Raw genomic sequence first — 24,605 nt, forward strand, 5'->3', positions numbered from 1 at the left:
GTAAAATGCACAGTGTATTAATGTGGTATTTTTATTATATATGTTTTTTTTCTCTTCAGGTATCAGATCAGTGGTTAGCTACAATTAGAAAAGGACTTCAGATGGGAAGAGGCAAATATTCTCTCATTATTGAGTGGGCTGCTGCTGCTAATCTATTATTTAATATACAACTGTGAAAGCGCTCTTTATTTATGTTCCATCTATTTGAGGAGAATAAACGTGGCTGATGGTCTGTGTCTAAGATGTCTCCATCTCCTTGTTTTCTCAGAACCACTGGTACAAATTATGCAGTTTATGAGAGCTATTCCCAGGCCCAGCCGACAAATTTTCTGCACTAAATCGGTAACCTACAGGGTATTTCCTGTGTAGTCTGTGTTAAATTGCATATGATTAGCAGAGAGAGTTATCCTTCGCCACTCTTAATGTCAGACTGTTAGCCCATGGCTTGAAGGAGAGCTTAGGGTACAAAAACTACTGTAAATACAGTTGCTGGAATTATAATTGCCATTGAAAATGGCTTAAATATACATTTAGTTGATCAGCTCTACACATGGTGTCCACAAAGTCCTAAAAAGTCTTAAAATGTCTTCAGCTTTAAAAAACAAAAAGTCGTCAGTCTTAAATTTTAACGAAATATTGGGTTGTAGGTCTTAAATCATTTTAAACAGGTCATAATTTATCTAATCAATCAATCAATCAGTCTGTCTGTCTGTCTGTCTGTCCGTCCGTCCGTCCGTCCGTTTGTCTGTCCATCTGTCCGTCCGTCCATCCGTAACTGCCATTAAAAATGGCATAATAGTTGATCAGCTATGCACAGGGTGTCCATGAGGTCTTAAAGACTGTCTTACATTTTAAAAACAAAAAGTCTAAAGTCTTAAATTCATCAAAATATTGAGTTGTAGGTCTTAAATCATTTTAAATCACCCCATCACCAATAATCCACCTCAAAACTTTTTTTGCAAAGATACAATTCACAACAGCTGTTAAACATTTTACAGCAAATTCTCCAAATTAAATACCCTATTAAGAGAAAGAAAATTAAAGCCACACATCCCTTTACATGCTCTTCCATTGATAGAAATGCTAGTTACAAAAGTAACTGTCCCATTAGAAAAAATCCTTATTGTTTAGCCCTGTATAAGTCTAAAATTTATTTCATAATGGTTTAAAAAAAGTCTTAAATTTGACCCGAAGAAACTGGCAGAAACTCTGTATACAATAAAAACTACCTGTTTTTGAGGTTCTGGTGTAGTAGTGCTCACATGTCACTATACAGATCGTGTTCAACTACACATAAAAAATCAATTGCACTGCTCGATTAAATACCCGTCTTCGCATGACATGACAGTCAGTAATGGATAAGTAAGTATAAAAAGAGAGGGCAGTATGTAGTATACCTGATTTGTTATAATAGATCTGTGCATTATATCTTGTCATATAGATATTATATTGCCATTTTTGGATTTTTATCTGTCTTTTATGTCATTAATAATCACGAATATTGACTGAAAAATGAGAAAATCACTCACTGCTCTTGATGTTTATAGCCACTTTAACAAGCCTCTAGAGTTGAGCATGAAAATAAATGTGCATGTTTTTATTTGATGATCAAATTTATTTATTTTAGCATTTTCCTCACAGATATATATATATATATATATATATATATATATATATATATATATATATATATATATATATATATATATATATATATAGTTTTTCAGCTATGTTTATAATGCTGTTTTTATTTACATTTTTGCATTTGGCAGATTCATTTATCCAAAGTATTTAATTCATTAATATGCTTAATGATGGTATCTTTAATGAGTTACTTTACTCTGTTGAACATAAAATCTGAGAATTTGAATATCCGAATACCTGTAACCATTGACCTCCAGAGTAGGAAAAACAAAAACTATAGACGTTAATGGTTACAGGTTTTCAGCATTCTTCAATTTCATCTTATTTTGTGTTTAACAGAAGAAAGAAAAAATGGTTTTGTTTGAAAATTAAGTAAATGTACACTCACTTAAACTTAAGTAAAGCACACAGAAGTAATTTTCCACAAGATAAATTACTAAACTAAACTTTTTACTAAATAAATGTAATAATAATTACAAGGCTGCTTGTTCTCATGAACATTTTACACTCCTGATACACTCCTGTTGTTGTTTTCTGACAGGTTTGGGGTCCAGATTGGCCAATGGGCAAACAGCCTTTACGATCCACACTATAACTCATGCATTCCAGCTGTTGGGTCATGTATGCAGTGACACCAAACTTGCGCTTGAATATCTGAAATATTTGAAACATGCTTTTCAGATGTGCATGCAAGTACAAACCTAGAGTGGAAAGACAAATAATAAAACAAATGCACAACAGAAGCAATACTGACCATAATGAATCAGAGGAAGAGGTTTCGAAGGTCTCTAAATGCTGTTGAATGATTCTTGGATGTGTTGTTGCTCTCAATACCAGTTGTCAAGTTTTAAAACTAAATTGCCATTAGCTTTATCGGAACTTATAGTTAAAGTTGTTGTTTGCTTAAAGACAGTAAGGAGTAACTTGTATTTTTTCCCTCTCTGGCCCTTTAATCTTTTCTTTCTCTCCCTTCTTCTCTCAATCTACCTAAAGCTTTTGCAAGAAGAGCTGATCGTGCAACATTGCGTTCTAATGTTTCACCCATTTAATTATTCAGGAGAACCCCCAATGGCCGTATGTCACTGACTCTGCCACGCTGACAGACCTGGTATTCGTCACCTTTTCAGTCTGAAGACACAGCACTCTGTTTTGCATTGTCCTCCCTCTTTCCCCCTGATTCTGTTAGTGTTGTGGTCAGTAGCCACTAACCAGCATGAGCAGTTTGTTTCTTTTTGGTTGGAATCAAATGACTCTGGTGCCCAGAGTCCATTTGTGTGTGAGAGTGTGTGTGTGTGTGTGTTTGTTTACTTATTCACATGACATCTAACAACCCAATACTGTACCTCAAGGTACGGTACAAACATACCTCATTGGTGACGGTGGCATCTATTAATTCAGTTACCTTTAATTTTAAATTTGAACTTAAATTCTAAATTCCATTCAAGTTAAATTTTTAATGCTGATTAGGTTTTCAGTAGTTCATTTAAACATTAAAATTCTTTCATAACTGACTCTGGAAATGACTGCTGGTTTCCCACATTCTTTAAAAAATGTTTAGGTTTCAAATTTTTAAATTTTATTTTATTATAAAGTCATTTTATATTATAAAAGCATTTTATACTCACCGGCCATTTTATTTGGACACTTTACTAGAACAGGGTTGAACCTCCTTTTGCCTTCAGAACTGCCTTAGGGGCAGATCACATTGAACGCATTTTTTGCAGTGAGAAGCACCTTTTTTGATTGATTTAATTACAGCAGCGAGCGTTTTGTGTTAGCTTTAACCGCTTGCTGCACCTTGTGTTTTTGGTCTTGTGCGCCATGCGCTCGCAGTTGAAAAAAGTCAACTCTGAGCAGAAAGGTACGTTACGTAACTTGCGTCTTTTTCATTCTCCAATCAAGGGAAAGCAAAGGCGGTTTTCCGTTGAGGTGCCTGCAGTGTCCACCACATCCCAAAGGTGCTCTATTGGATTGTGATGTAGTGACTGTGGAGGCCATTTAAGTACAGTGAACTCGATGTTGAAACCAGTCTAAGATGATTGGCGCTTTATGACATGGCACGTTATCCTGCTGGAAGTAGCCATCAGAAGATGGATACATTGTGGTCATGAAGGGATGGACATTAGGGTTGGGTGATGTCGACCAATTTGGCATCATACGATGTCTAATGTGAAACATTGCGATGGACGATAGCATCGTTGTCATAGGTGGAGGTGAATTAATTATTTGTGAATAATTAATTGATTCATAATGTATTCATTTTTTGTAGCCTAATGTTTCAACTACATGACCCACATGGTCTTTGTTTAACCCATGAACAAATAATAAATAAATAACAATAAGTTACACAGAAATTACCACCTGTCAATCACTTTTTCCATGGGACTCTTTTATGAATTTGCAGAGTGATCTGTGTCATTATAATGGCGTCGAAAAACTTGGTTGGTAAAAAAGGTTCACAACCAACAGGAATCAACCAACAGTGTCTGAAGATTTCGCTAAAATTACAAAGTAGAAGCATGAAAGTGAAACATTGAGGCAGCGTACCGATGCTGTGACACATTACCTGATAGATATAGACAAAATTAATTAAAGGGTCACGAAACACCAAAACACATTTTTTGAGCTGCTGACAGTCGTATATGTGTCCCACACTGCTAAAAACACTATTAGGACACCTATATTTCACTAAAAAGTGTAAATTGGTTGTTTTTGCGTTATTTCAAGCAAATTCATACTTCCTGTTTGAAACGAATTTTTGGAGCTGCGTCACGGTCATGACATAATAGCGTTGTATTCCAGCGTGCAGACTGGGCTTCTGTGCCAGAGTGAGTCTTATTACGTCTTACAGTGTGCTGCATTAATGCATGAGTAAGGCTTGGTTCAAACCAATCAGCGCGCTCTATTGTGCAACTTCATTAATATTCATTAGTGTCACCGTGTTTACGCCACAGAGACGCCACGTTGTGTTGGCAAAACAAGCGTGAAGTGTTGCTTTTATAGTTTGCTGCAGTTAAGTTTCGTTTTCATTTTCTCTCTGTGAGAGCTCATCTGGATCACTTGTGGATTAACAGTGTACGCGACGCTCGACAACAATAACTTACGTGTCTAAGGAGGAACATTGTTTACCTGAGAGCTGTTCTCATCTGCAAATGCTGAGATCTGGATTCGCTTGTAGTATTCTCTCCATAAAGACGCGGCTCTAGTTGCTGGTGATTGTCCTGTCTCTACAGATTTGGTAAGTGAGCGACCAGTGCTCTTTGTTTATTCAGTTTGTTCGTATCTAATTAAGTTAACTATTGCACTGAGTGCAAACATGTTAGCACCGCATTTTGTGACCGGAATAACACACGCGGCTTTATGACGCTACCTGCCGTGTGCATCTAAGTTTCCGGGAAATGCGGAGGTTTTTTTTCTCTCATTCGCCATGTAGTATCAAACATTGCATGAAAAATACACACTTAGAGCAGTTCCTCGAATCAAATATCACGTTTGTCGCGAGGGGCATGAATGAATTCCCTGAATGAAAGAGTCAAACTGCAGTTAAAGTCCAACATTTAATAATTTGGCAAATAATTCGACTACAGATGTCCATGTAGGTTAAACACCATCACTTTCTCATGTGTGTTTATTTTGACTGAAACTCGTGCGTGCCCAAATAGACACTCCCACACCCTCCCACTTTAGTTCCTCCGACACTCCCCCCTAAACAGAGCTGGACACGCCCACTTTTCTGACTTTTTTCAAAGTAGAGGTGTGAAAACACCCTGCTGAAACGAAAGGGTTTCATGGCCCTTTAAATATCACGTTTAACAACTATAGTGAGACTCCATCCAGCGGTACATCCTTGATAAACTGTCCGATGTGCTATGCTCCCTGGAGCTCAGATGAGCGCATGACAGTGTGTGTGTGTGTGTGTTTGTGTGTGTGTATTTATACTTTTATGTTGTTGACGCCAAATTCTGATCTTACCATTCGATAGTCCCAGTATGTTTTTCCAATCTTTTATTGTCTAATTTTGTTGAGTATGTGCAAATTCTAGCCTCAGTTTCCTGTTTTTAGATGACAAGAGTGGCACTTGGTGTGGTCTTCTGCTGCTATAGCCCAATCGCCCTAAGGTTTGATGTGTTATGCAATTAGAGATACTTTTCTGCATACCTCGGTTGAAACGAGCATTTTTTTGAGTTACTGTTGCCTCTTTATCAGCCAGTCTGGCCATTCTCCTCTTACCTTTGGCATAATCAAAGAATTTGCACCCACATAACTGCCACCTAATGGATATTTTCTCTTTCTCGGACTATTGTCTGTAAACCCTAGAGATGGTTGTGCGTGAAAATCCCAGTAGATCAGCAGTTTCTGAAATACTCAGACTAGAGCTGCACAATTAATCGTTAAAAGATCGCAATCTCGATTCGACCCCCTAGACGATCTTAATCCAGCATTTCTACGATTCTGCCTATCATTTTCGAGTTCAGAGAAGAAGCAAAAGCGGCTGCACGAGTCTTTTCATTCTTTCACATACATTGCTCAGCGACATGAACACCTCCAAATGATGTTGAAAGAGTCACATACTGTATTTATAAGGTATAATTCAGCTAAAAATGTCATTTCTGTCTTCATATAATGCTGTATTCGCGGCCGGGAAAACACGTGAGCTGCTGACCGTGAGCTGTAGTGCGGGCGCGCACTCTACTTAATGATAGACGCGTCTCCTTTAGTGAACAGAACCTGCTGTGAGTAACAGGTAATAAAGTTGTAAATAACATTGAGTTTGTGGCACAGAGTGATCGTTTGAGAGCCCCGCGTGAAGTATGAACAGCACTTAGCAGTGAAAATGAAACTGAAAGCGTGCACATCATTTAAACAATCATATCGCATCTTAGAGTTATGACTGCGAGAAGCATTTGATATGTTCTTTTTCTTTCATAGCGACCACACAGTTGTGCATGAAAATAAATGTTTACAGTGTCAGTATATCTACTTTAGCCTATATAATGTTGATTTTACCAGTGGATTAAATGGTCTAATAATGTTGTCAATGATTGCAAGCATATATCTCAAACATAATTTAACATCAGAATTATTATAAGTTGAATAGAATTATTTATAGAAACCAGTAGACCTACAGATTATATTATTATTGTTGTTTTATCATATGTTTGAGAAAAAACAATAATTGCCGACTCTTAATTGCCGAAATTTATTTTACATCTACAGAATCGTGAGAGAATCGTGATTTTTATTTTAATCCAAAAAAATCGCGATTTTCATTTTAGCCAGATTCGTGCAGCTCTAACTCAGACCAGCCCGTGTGGCAATAATAACTATGTTCGAAGTCACTTAAATCACCTTTCTTCCCCATTCTGATGCTCGGTTTGAACTGCAGCAGATCGCCTTGACCATGTTCACATGCCTAAATGCATTGAGTTGCTGCCATGTGATTGGCTGATTAGAAATTTGGGTTAACAAGCAGTTGGTTGTGTACATAATAAAGTGGCCAGTAAGTGTATACTAGAGTGTATAAAGCACTGTGCTCAGACCTCTGTGATTAAAATTAGACGAGGAAAATCTATCAAAAATAATCTACAGAAAATGTAAAGGCCCTTATTGGCCTTTTTTGACTTCAAGAGATCTGCAACCACAGAACATCTCCTGTGATTTCGATCAGTTCTTCTTTCAGTCTCTTCCATAGTTCAGTGATTGGGTTTCTAAGCCATAACTTTGTCATCAAGGATTTCCCAGAGATTTTCAGTCAGGTTTAGCTCAGGACTGGATATTTAATTATTTCAATGTTTTAAGCTTTTAGAGCCTGCTTTACTGGTTGTGCTATGTGATGTGGCTACTTTTAATAATAATAATAATAATAATTCCTTACATTTATATAGCATTTTTCCGGACCTCAAAGTGCTTTACACATTTTTGGGGGGAATCTTCTCATCCACCACCAGTATGCAGCATCCCCCTGGGTGATGTGACGGCAGCTATATTGTGCCAGACCACACACCACACACCAGCTTTTGGTTGAGAGGAGACAAAGTGATGAAGCCAATTATGATATGAGGATGGTTAGGAGGCCATGATGGACAGAGGCCAGTGGACAGATTTGGCCAGGATGCCAGGGTTATACCACTACTCTTTTTCAATAGACTTCCTGGGATTATTAACGACCACAGAGAATCAGGACCTCGGTTTAATGTCTCATCTAAAAGACGGCACTCATTGAGCAGTATAGAGTCCCCATCAATATACTGGGGCGTAAGGACTTACACAGATTGCAAGTTGAGTGCCCCCTGCTGGTCTCACTAACACCGCTTCTGGCAGCAACGTAGCACTTCCGTTTGGTCTCCCATCCAGGTACTGACCGAGTGCAGTCCTGCATAGCTTCAGTGGATGACTATTGCAGAGAGCTAGCTGCCGGCGAAACTTTTATCCAAATTGTTTGCTGATTGGGCAATGAAAAAACTGAATTTTGGATGGCACACAACACACATAAATTATTATAATTTTTCTTATAAAATAAAAAGTATTATGAAGAAAATTAATGTGAGGCATAAAGCTATCTATTTATTCAAATATCATCCACAGTTGTAGTACCACGGTTGCAGGCGTGAAGCAGGTGAAATTAAGATGAAGAGGTTCCTCTTAAAACATATAGTTAACAAGAGGACGAGATGAGCAGAAATAACATACGCTCATTCATCTTTTTGTGGGAAGATGAAAAGACAGTAGAGCAAAGCTTTGTTGGATTCTCTCATTGGCAGGAAGAGGATCTGACACATTTTCCCCTGCAGCACTAAAAAAAAAGGAAAGTTAAAAAAAGGAAAAGACGGAGAGTGTGTCTGCACCAAGCAAAGTTGAAAATGAACCTACGCAATACACACTCTATTTTTGAAGAATCTATTTTCACCCAGGTGGATATAAATTTGATGGTGACTCGGATCCAGGAATAGTTTAACGGTGTATATTTCAAGCCGAGGAGAGGGAGTGGGGAAGAGCTGGCATTGGTCTGTTTGCCTTTAGTTTTAAATGAGCGTGTTTGGAGAAATGCGTGACTGTGAATCACACACCTCCCTCCACTGTTTGCTGACCTGATGTGACTAATATGGAATAGCTAAATACAAACACGATGAATTATTTTTGACCACCTAAATAATCTTGGAAGATTTCAGTTCAGCCCCCTTCAAGCTCTCTATTTGTGGGGTTCTATAGGGACAAGATTTTTCTTAAGTCCACAAACTTGGACACATATTTGTGTATAGCTTATAACTTGTGGTTTTGTGCAATTCGAGTAGCACCAAGTGCACACTGTATCTTCTCTTTATGTTCATTGTCTAGGTCAGGGTTCATTTCATAATACTGAATGACACGTAGTATGACCATTCTGTAACATTTTGATTATATAAAATGTCTGAATGTATAGAAATGTTTGTTGGGGTTTTGTCTGAGTCTGTGTGTTGTTGTTTTTAGATTATGGAGCAGACAAGATGCAGCAGAAAGCTCTCTTCTCGTCTGCCTCTATTTGAGCTGCGTCTGACTTTGTGAATGGATCTATGCTCCTCCTACTTTTCAGGTGCTGCGCTCCTATTGGCTAAGATATCTCCGCAAGCAAACTGCAACATCACAGCACTCCAAGTTCCATTAATGGCTTGCTCTCCCTTTCTCTCTCTCTCTCTCTCTCTCTCTCTCTCTCTCTCTCTCTCTCTCTCTCTCTCTCTCTCTCTCTCTCTCATCCTGGCTCTCCAACACTTTCAGCCCAGTCCTCATCCCTCCATCTGCTGCTCCCCATCTTTCCCATTCTCTTTCTTTTTCTCAATATAGCCTTTGTTATTTATTTGTAAAACTCATTATGGTTTAGTTTTTTCCTCTCTTTGTCTTAATTTAATGTGTTGGGGAGGTTAAAAAAGAGGAAGAACCAGCCTGGAGAAAGAGGTCTGCACCACATACAACATTCAAATGGATTGCTGACATCAGCACATCAATAATTAAAAGGTTTTATTCATAGCCTGGAAGGGGGGAAGAAATCAATTGACAAATCACATATTCACTTTGAGTTACTTCAAACATCACGACAATTAGAATGCAGGAAACCGAAGAGGCTGTCGGCTGTGTCTGTGTAAACAGAGGCACAAAAAAATGTGTGCCTTTGTGGCAAGAATGTTACATGTATCCCTGTTTTCTATATATAGTCGCGCAGTAATTTTGCACATGGGAACTGGACTGCCATCCATGATTTAAATCAATGGCAAAAGGAGGGAATAGCAGACATGACACCCATAGAAACAGTGAGTCACGCACCCTTTTATAACTTAAGTAGTTAGTGAAGATGAACTACATTTTCCTCCTGCACTTCATCATTTACTGTACGCTGATGAATCTCTCATTACATTTGTGTGGCCGCTGATTTCTCATTAGGGAGGAAAGGATGAATGAGAGATATGATGGACTGAAGATGATAACAAAGACCTGTTTCTATTACAGGTTGTGCGACTATCAATTACTGTGTGTTGTGCACAGTAGTAATAGTTCTAGATTTATAAAAGCTCAGTTTTCAGGAGAATGTAGAACAAAAATGATAACAGTTTGTAGGATTTTTTTTGCATCTTAATTTAATGACTCATGAAACACTTCATGCTACATTTCATGCAATTTTAAGAGGAGTTTATGTTGCACATCATGAAAAAGCAATGTTAGCATCTGTTAGTTTTAATTGCATGAGAAAACAAGTAACATTTTTTAGGTTTTTGCATCTTACGGGTTTAAAGTATACTGAACTTTATGGTTGTATGGTTTACAAGCTATTTTACTGATGTCACACCATGATAGAAATAATGACTGAGCGATTACATGAGGCATGACAGATTTCAGTACTGTTTTGTTCAACACGTTGGGATATTCATGTTTATTTAGTGTCATAACTGGTAGTTAAAGGGACGAGAGCATTGCTTCAAATGCCTCTTAAACCGAGCACTGATTTGTTACGCCAAATTAAAGACTATCAAAATCAAATTTTATATTTTGGAATTTGTGAAATAATGGAAAGAAGCTAAGACTTAGTTTTATATTAAAATTACAATAACAAACCCCAGAGCTTATTAGATTTTATTGTTGTATGGCAGGTTGTGGTACATTACAAATAAGGTTTCACAGGCTTACAGATAATTCACAAAATAAAGTTTATCTGTATTTGGCATGTTGTCTAAGAAGAGGTCTCTGAACTCATGTTATTCCCCTAGTTGAAAGAAGTAGGGGTCAGTTCGCAGCGTTTGGCCTGTCCTCAAAACACTTTCCCGTTTAAGTAAATTAAAGGTATATAGATATATTTAAGAATGTTTTTTGTTGATTAGTTTTAGGACAACTTCAGGGGATGTCCAAACTCAGTCCTGGAGAGCCGGTGTCCTTGAAATTATAGCTCCAACCCTAATCAAACACACCTGAACCAGCTAATCAAGCTATTATTAGATAAACTTGAAACTTCCAGGCAGGTGTGTTGAAGCAAGTTTTATCTAAACTCAGCAGGACACCGGCCCTCCAGAACTGAGTTTGGACTTAGATGAAAGGTTTTGGTTTTCTTCAAATGTTGTCTACTATTGTTCACAAATATATATATATATATATATATATATATATATATATATATATATATATATATATATATATATATATATATATATATAAAAGTCTAAAAAAAAAAAAAAAAGATCTTCATATTGTTTAACCAGCAGTAGTCATATTTTGTATTCTAACTTAGGCCTTATGTGCATGGTAAAACCATACAAAAGGTGAAATAATGATCATGCATAGTGCTTGCGTATGGGTCCAGTAAAATAAAAGACAAAATCACATTTCCTTTTATTAACACTTGCTTAAGTTTAGTTTTTATGTACGAGTTGCTCTCTATTGTAGATATTTCGTTAAAAAGATGCAGCGAAACATACCAGGAGCAACATATTTCAGGTTATGCTGAAACATAGCCAGGGTTGATGATTTCAACCCAGTATGAAATCGAAAATTGTGGTTTGGGATGAAATTGTTTGCATTGTTGAAATTCCAGGACATCATTACTGTAGATATATCTGTTTGGGCAGGAGAGGGATGCTGTTAGTGCTGTGTTTTCTGCAGGATGGAGGGGAAGTGTTGATTTATTACTGGCGAACAGAGTGGAGCTTGACTGCTTGGCGGGAGCAGTGATGAAAACATACATCCAAATGAATGAGTGTCAGGGATTAATCAAGCCCTGTCCTGAGGTCTGGAGACCTGATCATAACTCATTCCATAAAGTTTGTGAGGAAACGATAATCTCAGAGAGTCAATTAGGCTGAGTGCTAATGTGTCTGAAGCGATGCTTAGCCGCTAAGAGGAGGGGTCGGGCCGGTGTGGGAGAGAGAGCTGTGATGTGTGGAGAATTGCCCCTATCACCATCAATCACTGCTAAAGAGGAAGGTGTGACCAGCCAGTACATCACTCTGTCTTTAGTCGGCTGCAGTCACTGCACTGTTACCTGCCATTTAGCAGACACTTTGCATCCAATTAACTTATGATGAACTCATTGAATGTAAAATTCCCAGAGGCAACAAAGAGTTAAACACCTTGCTTGGTTAAACAGAAGTGATAGGATTGGGATCGCAGTAACTCTGTTTGAGACACTCCGGTTTGGGATTGGACTTGCAACATCATTGAGAGTTGTTCAGTCATGGTGCTTTTGAATGATTTAATTGATTTGAATGAAAACAAATCCTTTTTTCCCAACTTTCATTCCTTGACTGATTCATGTTTCTTGTTTACAGATCTCTCTCTCTCTCTATTGAGGACAGTGAGCTCTACTTTCAAGAAAGGCTGGGCTGATAAACAATATCATATCAAACCGCAATCAAATTTATGCAAATAATGATGATAAGCTCTGGACATCTTAATCAATATTCACCCTAAAAAGCCAGTCACACAGCAGAAATATGCAAGAGTAGAAATCTTTAACTGTGTTCATATTAGAGGCTGAAAATTATCGGCTTGTATCCGTTCCGGTTTTTATTATTATTCTTCTGGATTTTTCTTTTTCTTCTTCCGCTCTGGGAGTCTATGACAGCCCTATGAACCATTTGCGGCATTTGAACAAACTTTGGCACACTGATAAAGAACAGTCTGATTTTCAACCACAGCCAATTTAAACTCTCTAGCTCAAACTATTTAGCACCACCATTTGTTTAAATTTTACTTATGTTTATCTTTATTACTTTTGAACCGAATGGGTTACAATAGAAATTCTTTTTCCTTTGATTTCTTGGCTCAAGCAGATTCAGATTGACCATCAGTTTGCGCCACCTTCAGGTAAAATTGACCAACAATTAAATTCTATCAATAAAAATCAAACAAATTTTAACAAATTACTTTTGAATAGTTTTGTCTTTTGTCATAAGACTGGTCTTGCAGATTCCTTGTATTATACAGAGAACATTGTTATAATTTATTTTCTATTTGACCCAACTTCCTGTCCACCATCCTGAATTAGTTTGAAAATCTGATGTTTTGTACTCTCCATAGATCGTTAGCCCAACTTCCACCAAATTGTTTCAGACCATGCTGCCAAAAAGTTGTAGAATTTTCCCGTTGCTCTGTGACTTCTTTTCTTGCTGGTTTATGATGCGATCGCTGGGCTACTTGGCCCCTATAAGTGACTCACTCCTCATAACATAAAATACGCTCAATTATCGGAATCTACAGTGAAATTGTCATTGAACTAATTATTAAAAGAATACATCTATTTAGCGAATAGATTGAAAAGACACTGGGATTTATTAAAACACCCAGCACTATTGTTCGGGCCCATTGGTGGGTGATTCATTTAATGAGCAGTATTATATTTGATAGCACAACGTTTAATCTTTCAAAGGTGTCACGTATACCTTAAGAAGTAGACTAAGTAGTACGCTAGAGATTAAGAGCACAGCCTGAACACAACTGCCTGGACTGAGGACTTGCAGCAGACTTGAACCTGCAGCATCCTGCCACTGTGCCAAAGACCATAATATGGGTTTATATCTAGAGGCTTACTGTCTCTGTTCAATTCCACACTTTAATTCCACTACACAGGAGAAAACGTCTAATTCCTGGGCCTGGGGATACAGCACACTTTCACGAAACGATTCGCTAAGCCTTCGGTTAAAGTGTGAGATATTAGCAAGACTGACGCATTGATGACATGCGAGCGTAGCACCATGCAGTTAATGGGAAATGGGATCTGCAGAGACGGAGGAAACCTCAAGCTATCTACAGTGATGGTCAATCATCAAACAAAAACATTGAGACCTCATCATTGAGGGTACGCGGTGTGGGGTCAACGTAAGAGCCACTGAGACGTGCTACGAATGTATCCTTAGGTCTTTTTTTAGATGAACTTTGAGAGTCTGTTTTCATGTCTTTATAAATGTAATTGTGTGTGTGAGAGACACTCAACAGTTTGCCCTGCGCAAATCTTGTCAAGGAGAGCACTGTGAGGGGAAGATGTGCGTAATCCTCATTTTTTATTGATGGAGGAAGGCGGGAGAGAAAAAGAAAGAAAGGAAGACAGAAAGAAAGTTGGGGGGAGGGGGGTTGCAGAAATGTTTTTAGCACCTTCCTTTCTACATTGAAAATATGTTGATTGCCACTTGTGCCCCTGTTTGATGATACACAGAGCCCTACCCTGTAACATATAGTGCTTAAAACACTCACACACACATAGGCGTGCATATTCACAGCATGAGAGAGAGAGAGAGAACAGGATGTGTCTGAATGAAGGGTGAAGTGTTTTCTCCCCCTACTGACTAAAAGCAATCTGCTGCTTCGTTCATATTTGACCGGTTCACACTCTCGGCCGCAAACACACACACACAAACACACACAGATGCGTAGCATGCCTCAGCGGTCAAGTAAAGAATAGAAATGTTCAGTAGACAATAACACAGAATAATAAACAAGTAAGAAACTAATGGAGTATCATTTATCTTCCATTTGCAACTCAGTCCATGATCTCATTACTGTAGAAATAACACATTGTGAAGCTTTCAAACATGATCTCCTGTTCAGTGTGTGTTTTCACGAGTCTTTGGACTGGTATAAAGGGATACATTTCTTTCCAGAAATCCCAGTTCAGTTGTGTTCACCTGTAGGTGACCCTATATTTATAAACTATGAACTACTATTGGCACAAGTTTCAATAATGTAACTGGTCCACAGTAGCAATATAAAAAACACTACTCATTCATTCAAGTGCTTTAAACTTTTTTAAGGCAGCACCTTCTTATGAGGAGGGCATTGTTTATAGAAGTGTCAGGCCCAGTTACATTCTTTGCTTTTGAATACTTGCATTATTTACTAATATTTTAAGTGTACACTATGCCTTTTGGAAAAGGGAAATAAATAGCATTCTGTCTATTACACATTTTACCCTTGGGAATTAAAATCATGGTGTAGGTTAATATAATATTATAAGGAATCAAAATGATTCTTGTTTTTCACTTTAAACTAGGGCTGCATGATATTGGAAAAATCTGACATTGCAATATTTTGTTTTGCCACAATATTGCGATAATAATATAACTTCACCAAATGATTATTCCTTATATGGAATAAGGCACAGAACATACTTCATAGAATTACTGTACAAGCAGTGATGCATGCATTGCATTATTATATACTATATATACATATTTTATCATGATAATAATAATAAGAAGAAAACTATGTATTGTCGCATATTGAATTATTGAAAGCAGTTAAATCTTCTTTTTATTCAGCAACTGGTAGAGATTTATATTGGTTTTCTGTTTTATTCTTCAGGGCATATTTGGAGTACCTGGCTTTCGGGTTACAGTACTATTCAAAGGACTAAGCTTCCCTGATGAGATGTGTATGCCAATTACTGCTTTTGCTTACTCACAGTTTTGATTACATTTCAGTTTATATATATATATATGTGTGTGTGTGTGTGTGTGTGTGTGTGTGTGTGTGTGTGTGTGTGTGTGTGTGTGTGAATAAATATATATATATATATATATATATATATATATATATATATATATATATATATATACTGTATATATATATATATATATATATATATATATATACTGTATATATACTGTATGTGTATACGTGTGTCTATATATATAGAACTTTATATATATATATATATATATATATATATATATATATATATATATATATATATATATATATATATATATATATATATATATATATATATATATATATGTATAGCACTTTTACAATGTGGATTGTGTCAAAGCAGCTTATATATACTGTATATATACTGTATGTGTATACGTGTGTCTATATATATAGAACTTTATATATATATATATATATATATATATATATATATATATATATATATATATATATATATATATATATATATATATGTATAGCACTTTTACAATGTGGATTGTGTCAAAGCAGCTTAACTTAGAAGTTGTAGTAAACTGAAAAGGTGTCAGTCCAGTTTTCAGAGTTAAAGTTCATTTAAGTTCATTTCAGTGTGGTTTAATTTTCATTGCTCAAAGTCCAAAGCAAATTGGAAATTTTAAGCAAATTGACTTATGTTGTTGTTAGTGAACTTCACAACAGCTTTCATCTATTGCTAATAGGCTTTTGCCGGCATCAATTTTTTTTGTGTGATTAATTGCTGAAGCTTTTATCGTGGTATTGTCATGAGATTAACCAAAGATGCAAGAAGGTTACTTTAACTAACAGGTATTATAACAAAAAATACACAGTGCATTGCTTTATTGTACATACATGTCAGAGTAAATAAATGTTTTAGGCAATTTAAATTGCAAAAGTATTATAAAGTAAAAAAGGGTAAAGTGTCATTATTAAATGTTAGTTAATAGATCAAAATCAAGTTTTTTAAATAAAACAGTTCATTTAAAAACAAAAGCAATAATAATTTAGTCCATTTAGATAAAAAATACTACTTTTTCTTAGATTTGAGTGCATTATTAAATATTTTCCAATAAATTCACATCATCAAAGATTAATAAATGCTTTTGTAGAAGTCATTTCATTCACTTTAGTTTAATTAACCAATGTCAACAAATGAAGCTTACTAAACAGAGTTAACAACAAACAAAACAAAAAAAATACATATAAATTTCATCTCATATATAGGCCAGATTAACTTGACTTTAAATGGTCATGGATAAAAATACAAACAATCTTTAAAGTCTTCTGATGTGCTGCGATGAACAACCACTGCCAATACAACAATTTAAAACGTGCATTTAATTAGTCATGATGCATGATACACATTTTAAAACATTTGAAAACAATGCAGGATCAAAACATAAAAACAGTTGAAAGAGATGGTCAGGGATAGAACAGAAAACAACTTATTCTAAATATCTGAGTTTTGATAGTGGACCTAAAAGGACATTATAATTAAAAAAAGCTGAGATCATGACCCCTTTAAGCCTGTCTGTCGATCGGTATGTCTTCTAAGCGCATCTCATCACATTTATATAAGTTGGCACATCTGTGTGTGTGTGTGCGCGCATGGTTTTGTGAACTGCTTGTACTTTGACATGAAAAGGCACTTCCATGCCCAAATATTACCTTTCTATAAATAAGAGGATGACGTCAAACAACATTTATCTCAGTTGGCCAGTTTACCATGACCCCTCCTCCCCTGGAGTATACACAACAGAGTCTGGAATGTTTTTTGGGCTGAGATGAGATATGAAGGGCCCCGTTTTTACTGACCCTTAGACCATCAGTGAGTCAGTCTTTCATTCTCCGAGGTCCTTTGGATGTAAATATTACTACCATTCATCTCGTCTCGTCTCTCATTCAGCTGCTGCTACAACGGCAGCACCAGTAATAAGGTTCTGAGATAGAGTGGAGGTGTGTGAATGCTGAAGGTCATGGTAATTAAATAGCAGTCAACGGCTTACGTCAGGATAATGCGAATGTATTATGGGATTGTGAACACAGAGCTGCTTCTTTAGCAGTGACATTCCGCACACCGGCCCTCTGATTCCAGGAAGGCCTTATTTGATGTTTTTTTTTTCTTCTTTTATCTTGGCCATCATTTGGGTAAAGGATTGGAATTGGGATTAAAAACAGATTATCACACTTAATGCCATCTGGACAAGGCTCGCTGTAATGACTTTACGTGGCATTAACCCACAGAAAAGGACTCGTTCAATACTTAAGTGAATTAGAAAAAACTAATGTGAGCCGTTACTAATTGAAACAATCAAGACTTTACATGAAGGCCGCAATGAAAAACCCATTTCGCTGACTTTCCAGCTTCGGGCTTTTAAATGGAGACAAACAGATCAACTAATTGGATTGTTTTTTTAACCTAGATTTATAACACTCCACGATTCTGCTCAGATAAAGTATGCTTTTTGAAGTACTGAGCAATACTGGGAATTTCTCTGGAGTCTCAAGAATGCTGGACACGAATGAACGTTCTAGAATTAGAATGACTGTGAAGAAAAAAACAGCGGGCCAGTAGGCTTTTAAGTTGCTTGAGACGATGATATTTAGACTGAAGTGATGTAATATAAACATCTTGAACTAAAATAGAAAGTCTGTGATTCCATCCACAGATTGATCATCCCCTGCTGTGTGAGGAAACATTCCAAGAATTCCTGATAGGTGTCCAATTTGTCTTTTATAATGATGCGCTGCACAGTATTTGATTAATATTCATAAATATCACTTTAACGACAATACATTAGTCAGGGCTGTAAACTCTTATAGGAGCTCAGCATTCATGTGATCATTTTGTAAGTCAAACTACAAATGGACTGTGTAATATTTTCTGTCGCTAGTGGCATTAGATGGAATTGCAATCAAGGTAAAACATAGAATTGACTACATTCAGAGTAGAGATGCACGATTCAGCTTCAAATGAGAATCACAATTTTTTTGCTTAAAACTAAGATCACGATTTTCTCATGATTCTATAGATGTAAAATAAAGGTTAATATGAGTAGGCTATTATTGTTGTATTTTTCAAACATGGTAAACAGCAGTAGGTTATGTGTAGTTCTACTGTTGGAAACTGCTTGGACTTGGAATGGTGGACTTGAATTGACTTTAAATATGTCCTGGTCATTAATCTAAAGTAAAGTGATGAGATTAGAATACAACTCTTCAAAATTCTGATGTTGAATTACTGTGTTCGAGACATATGCTCACAATCTGTCATTGACAACATTATTAGATTATGTTTTTTCTACTGGTAAAATCAGACATTTGTCATTATCAGATTCCCTCTTGCATTATATTCAACATTGTATAGGCTAGAATGGTTGTACTGACACTGTTAAACATTTATTTTCACGTACAACACTTTGTGTTTGCTATGAAAGAAAAAACGTATCAAATGCTTGTCGTAATCATAACTCTTAAATGCGATAAAATCATTTAAATGTGTGTGGTCTTTCGGCTAAGTGCATTTCATACTTGCCGGCCCGCGCGGCTCCCAAACGATCACTTGGTGCCACAAACTGAATGTTATTTACAACTTCATTACCTGTTATTAACAGCCTATGCAGGTTCTGTTCACTAAAGTAGACTTCATTCACAGGCATTCGCCTACCCTCTCTGTGGTGACAGTTGACGGTCAGCTTACATCATGTGTGATTTTGCCACCGGGAATACATGAAGACAGAAATTACATTTTTTAGGTGAATTATACCTTATAAATACAGTATGTGACTTTTTCACCACCATTTGGAGATGTCCACGTTGCTGAGCAATGTGTGGGTACTGTAAAAGAGCGTAAAGACTTGTGCAGCCGCCTTTGCTTTTCTCCTGAATTTGAAAATATGATTGACAGAATCATAGAAATGCTGGATTAAGATCGACTAGGGGGTCGAATCAAGATCACAGTCTTTTTTAATTAATCGTGCAGCTCTAATACAGAGCTTAAAATCATGGCACAGCTAGTTGTTTGAGTTCCATTTGCAAACAGGATAGATCTTTTTGGTGAGATATAAATCAAACTTCACTCTTCAAATGGTGGCACATAAAGTTCTCACGTTGTCCATGTGGCTTGAGTTGATTTTGATGAGTTTCTTAGGCCGAGAGTATTTTGTTACAACAACAACTACGAGATCATGCACATTTTTTTAGTAAAGCCAGTTCAAGATAATTGTTCTGTAAAAGTGAAAGTTGTTTGCATCACTTACCATTGAACTTTGACTCTGTGTATTAAATCCTGCACTTAAATATACAAGACACTTAATTGGGATTACAAGAATGAGAGGAGACAAGATTGTTATTGTATTTTTAAGAAATCTTTAATAAAAATATGTATGGATAATAGTCTTTCATTCAACTGAAAAAAACCCCAAAATTGCAAAACTATTTGTTCTTTATTTTAATCAACTTGTAATGAATGTTGTTTTACTTCTATTTTAATGAATTCTATATGCAGTAAAGGACATGCAGACACTGCAAAATATTTAGCTATAAACTCTAGTCATTGGCTTATCTCCTGTACTATTTCACATGAGAAATGTAACTTCTTACCACAAACTTTAAAAAATGATGTGATTTTAGGTATTTCATTTTCATTCAGTTTCACTTTCATTCGTGAGAGCGCCCTCTGGCTTTTGGAGGAGATTTACTGCTGATCACACTGTGCTTCCCTTCCCTGACAATATGTTCATGACTTTGAGATTTCATTTCAATTAGTTGCCCAGCCCTAACAACAACAAAAATATCAAACTACTTGGAATCAGAACAACAACAGATGCCTGCATTAACAAGGATGGTTTTTTATTTGACTTAATGGCATCAAACTGGAAAACCTTTGTTTTCCCTCTCAGTTTAGATACTACTGTAATTAAAGTCAAAAGTCTCAATAAAATTGTGAATTTGGACAGTTGTGTATATGTATTAGGTTGTTAACTGCCATGTTTTATCCACTGAAACTTCTAAGAATCTTTGTCCTGACCTTCAGAGCTGCTCACTCGTCAAACATGGGCCAACTGCATGGTTATTGATGTGTAAGCATGCAAAGTCATCAGTTATTTGGCTCATGATGACGAGGGAGAGATATCTCCAACAGGCTTTCAAAGCTAGGCAGGTAAATGGGATCTAAGGACTTTCAAAATCTGAACTTAATCTCATTAAAAGAAAGTTTGCAGGTAAAACCAATTAGATTTAGAATTTGAATCTATAAAAGTTTATTTTAAATGAAATTATATTTTAGCATTAAAGACTTTGAGGACTTTTGTCATTTTTAAAACTCTTAAGTGTAAAGGTTTTTGAAATTTGAAGTAAAATGAAGTAAATTCTTCAATTTTTAAGTTTTCTTTTAGTCAGAGTATGGGATTTTCATTTCTGTTAGCATTGCAACACAGATTAATAATTGAAGTTGACACTAGCTTGCTCAAGGAGAGATGAGCACAACAGCGGCCATAACCATCAGGGTGTCCAAAAAAAGTGATGATACATCAGCTGGGGTGCTGATAGTCTTGAAAACTCTCCATCAAGGTATGTGCTTGCATATGATTTTTAGTTTTTTTTTTTTTTTACACTTGCAGTGTGCTGCTTTCGGGTGTTTTGGCTGACTTTTGTAGTCATGCTCTTGTTCTCTCTGGCTCGTTGATCTTAGCGATGCGGCCGCAGAGTGAAGTGTGCTTGGCTAGTTCAAGCTGAAAGTTCTCCATCTCTTTCTCTGGTTCCGTCTCTTCCTTTCTCACTTTGTGCCTCTGCTGTTTGTTACATGCTGAGTTGGCAGTGTGTGTTGGCACTACCCTTGGCCCCCTTCTGCATAGGCTGCCATTTATTTTGCCAGCTTCACTTTTCAAATTCAAACCGCACTGCGTGTGTGTGCAGTGTAAGCTGTTGCAAGTTTTCCAGAGTAACACATTCTGAAACACATTCACACCAACACACTCACAATTGTCCATGCAAACACACAAAATGCCCACTCACCTCCTTGGCAGGCATTCAGACCATGAATCACTATAATTATCATTCTATGAATACCTGGAACTCCCAGAATTGGTGCAAATTAAATAATATTGTTGGGGATCTGCACTACACACTCGTCTAATCTAGTGGAAAACACAGCCAAGGGTTATAATTTTACCATTACAGAATCATTCCTATTTTTAAAATGAGCACACTTCTTGCTGTGTCGATAATAAAAGGGATATTTCACCCCAAAAATGGACACTTGCTATTATTTTACCTATAAAACCATCCATGATGAAGGTGACTGTGTTTTAAGTCCTACATTAAAGAACATTTTTAGTTGACATTCCATTTCTTTGTGATTTGTATAATCTGAATCTATCTAGAGTAAAAACAATGCATAAACAATCCAAACAGAATGAATACATGTGCTATTGATAATGCATTTTGGCCCTATGAAGCAAAATAATTAGTCTGAACATTAACATACATTCATTTATTTTTCTTAGTCTTCATTTCAGGGGTTGCAACAGTGGAATGAACCCCCATATTCCAGCATATTTTACACAGTGGATGCCCTTCCAGCCGCAACCCAGTACTGGGAAACAACCACACACACTCATTCGCACACATATGCTGCGTCCCAATTTGCATACTGTCCATCCTAAATAGTGTTTGAAAATAGAATTTGTATGTCTCAAACCATAATATGTTGAAAAGAGTATGCCAAAGGTTCCCGGGTGCTTTACTATTTCCAGTAAAAACTCGAAGTGTGGAAGTCTCCATACTCTAACCGCTAATTTTGCCCACAATACATCGCACAATTGACATGTTTTTTTTTTGTTTGTTTAGAACTACAAGCTCGTGTAAAGAGTGTACAAACTACAAACATGGCGGATGCGCGAGACCAACTGTCAAGTAGAGAGGACTGGGTAAAGTTGTTTGAATGACTGTTAATTAATATCTAGCCCCCTGGAACATGTTTAAATGCATTTTCCGTGTTGTTTTTCATCTGCAACAACAATGTGAAATTATATCAAGATATGTTTGGACATTACCTTCTAAATGCATAATTATTTAAAGACCTCAGGAGATTTCTCTGCATGAAAGACTCGAGAATGGCAGATTATCCTGCTGCTGCTTCTCCGGTAAGGTAGTTAATTAAATATGAAAGAAATGAAACTAAGCAACATATTGATATTTTAAGTAGGAAGTAGTATGTCCCAAAACTTACATACTCTTCTGTTGCACACTTAAAAGTATATACTTTTCCTTTACAAAAATCGTACATACTTTTAGGATGTAGTATACTGTAAGTATGTGAATTAGGACACAGCAATACACTACGGCCAGTTTAGTTTAATCAATTCATGTATAGGACATGTCTTTGGACTGTGTGAGAAACTGGAGCACCCGGAGGAAACCCACACAAATACAGGGTAAACATGTAAACTCCACAAAGAAATGCCAACTCACTGGCCCAGCCGGGACTCAAACCAGCAACCTTCTTGCTGTGAGGCAACAATGCTAACCACTGAGCCACTGTGCTGCCTTAGTAACAATAATTTCCATATTATTTCCTTTAATGCACAATCTGGAGCAATTCTTTATGTGTTAATTTGTATCTTATGAATTAACAATGACACTTTCAATTAAAAGTCTGACTAAAAATGTTCAACAAAAAAAAAAAAAACTGAAAAAGTCACATCATGGATGGTCTGTCTGTGAGTAAATTATAGTTAATATCATGAAACTAATGTCTCTAGCTTTTTTTTTGTTCTGACAACTACACAGTTGTTGTCAGAATTATTAGCCCCCCCCTGTTAATTTTTTTTCCCCCAACTTCTGTTTAAGAAGTTTTTTAGCACATTTTTAAACATAATAGCTTTAATAACTCATTTCTAATAACTGATTTATTTTATCTTTGTCATAATGAGAGTAAATAATATTTTATTAGATATATATCAAGACATTTCTATACAGTTTAAAGTGACATTTAAAGGCTTAACTATGTTCATAAGGGTAACTAGGCAGGTTAGGGTAATTAGGCAAGGTATAGTGCAATGATGGTTAGAGGTTGATGCAGTAAACACCAAAGAAATCAAAATATTAATACTGAAATATATTTAAAAAATCTGTATGAACGTAATCTTAGCTAGTAAACTGCCGTCTTACCATTTATTACATCTTTTTTAGCTTTGGTCACAGAGCAATAGCCTGCAGATGCCTCTGCTGTTGCTCATCTGACCATTCATCCTGCCTCCTCTCAGAAAAATGAGAAACATCACTTCCTCACTTGGCCTTGTGTTCTCTAGTGAAAACCATGACTTCATCAGTTTTGACATGACTGGTCAACAGTTCACAGGCTCTGTGCTGCGATGGCAGTGATATGAACAGATGCCACGGATGTCTATACAAACATTTTGTAATGGCTCTACAAATACAAGACATGCCAAATTGTTTGGAATTGTGTTCAAACAAACTGCACAGTCACATCCATATGAACAAGCTTGTGATTCATTATTTCGATTGATAAGATGCCAAAATAAACCTTAAACATGGGGAATTTTGTTTGGTTATTTTAGTCATTTTTTATGACACTTTTTTAAACCCTAAAATACCTTTGTTTTTTTGTGGAAATAGCTGTATGAATTATGTCTTTACCAAGGTGAAACATGCTACAAGTAAGCCATATTTTGTTTGTTAATTTAAACAGATTAAGAGAATTGCAAAGGTTTGTTTTTCATGTTCTTTACAGTGTAACTAAGTTTGTTTTCCTCTCTTTTGGAACAAAGTGTGACTTTGCAGTAGCTTATCATATCTGACAGTCTTGCTTTAGTGTCTCTGTCTACCTTTGAGCAAATGCTGTTTATTAAAAGTGCAGTATATAAGTTTGACACACAGTGGCTGAACTAGGTATTGCATGCCTGGTTCAAAACACACAAGCATAGGTTGCCTGACTGATGACCACAGCAGAAGTGTGCTCAAGCCTAAAGGCTGATTTAAGTTGTGTTCTATATAAA

At 36.4% G+C, this 24,605-nt stretch overlaps 1 protein-coding gene across 6 annotated transcripts in view; it reads left to right on the forward strand.

The window, feature by feature from the left end:
• mettl15 (methyltransferase 15, mitochondrial 12S rRNA N4-cytidine) overlaps positions 1 to 24,605 on the forward strand; it is a 305,277-nt gene that overhangs the window by 179,841 nt on the left and 100,831 nt on the right. The window lies entirely within an intron of this gene.

This window comes from Danio rerio, chromosome 7 (assembly GCF_052040795.2).
Source record: "Danio rerio strain M-AB ecotype USA chromosome 7, GRCz13ab, whole genome shotgun sequence".
NCBI lineage: Eukaryota > Metazoa > Chordata > Actinopteri > Cypriniformes > Danionidae > Danio > Danio rerio.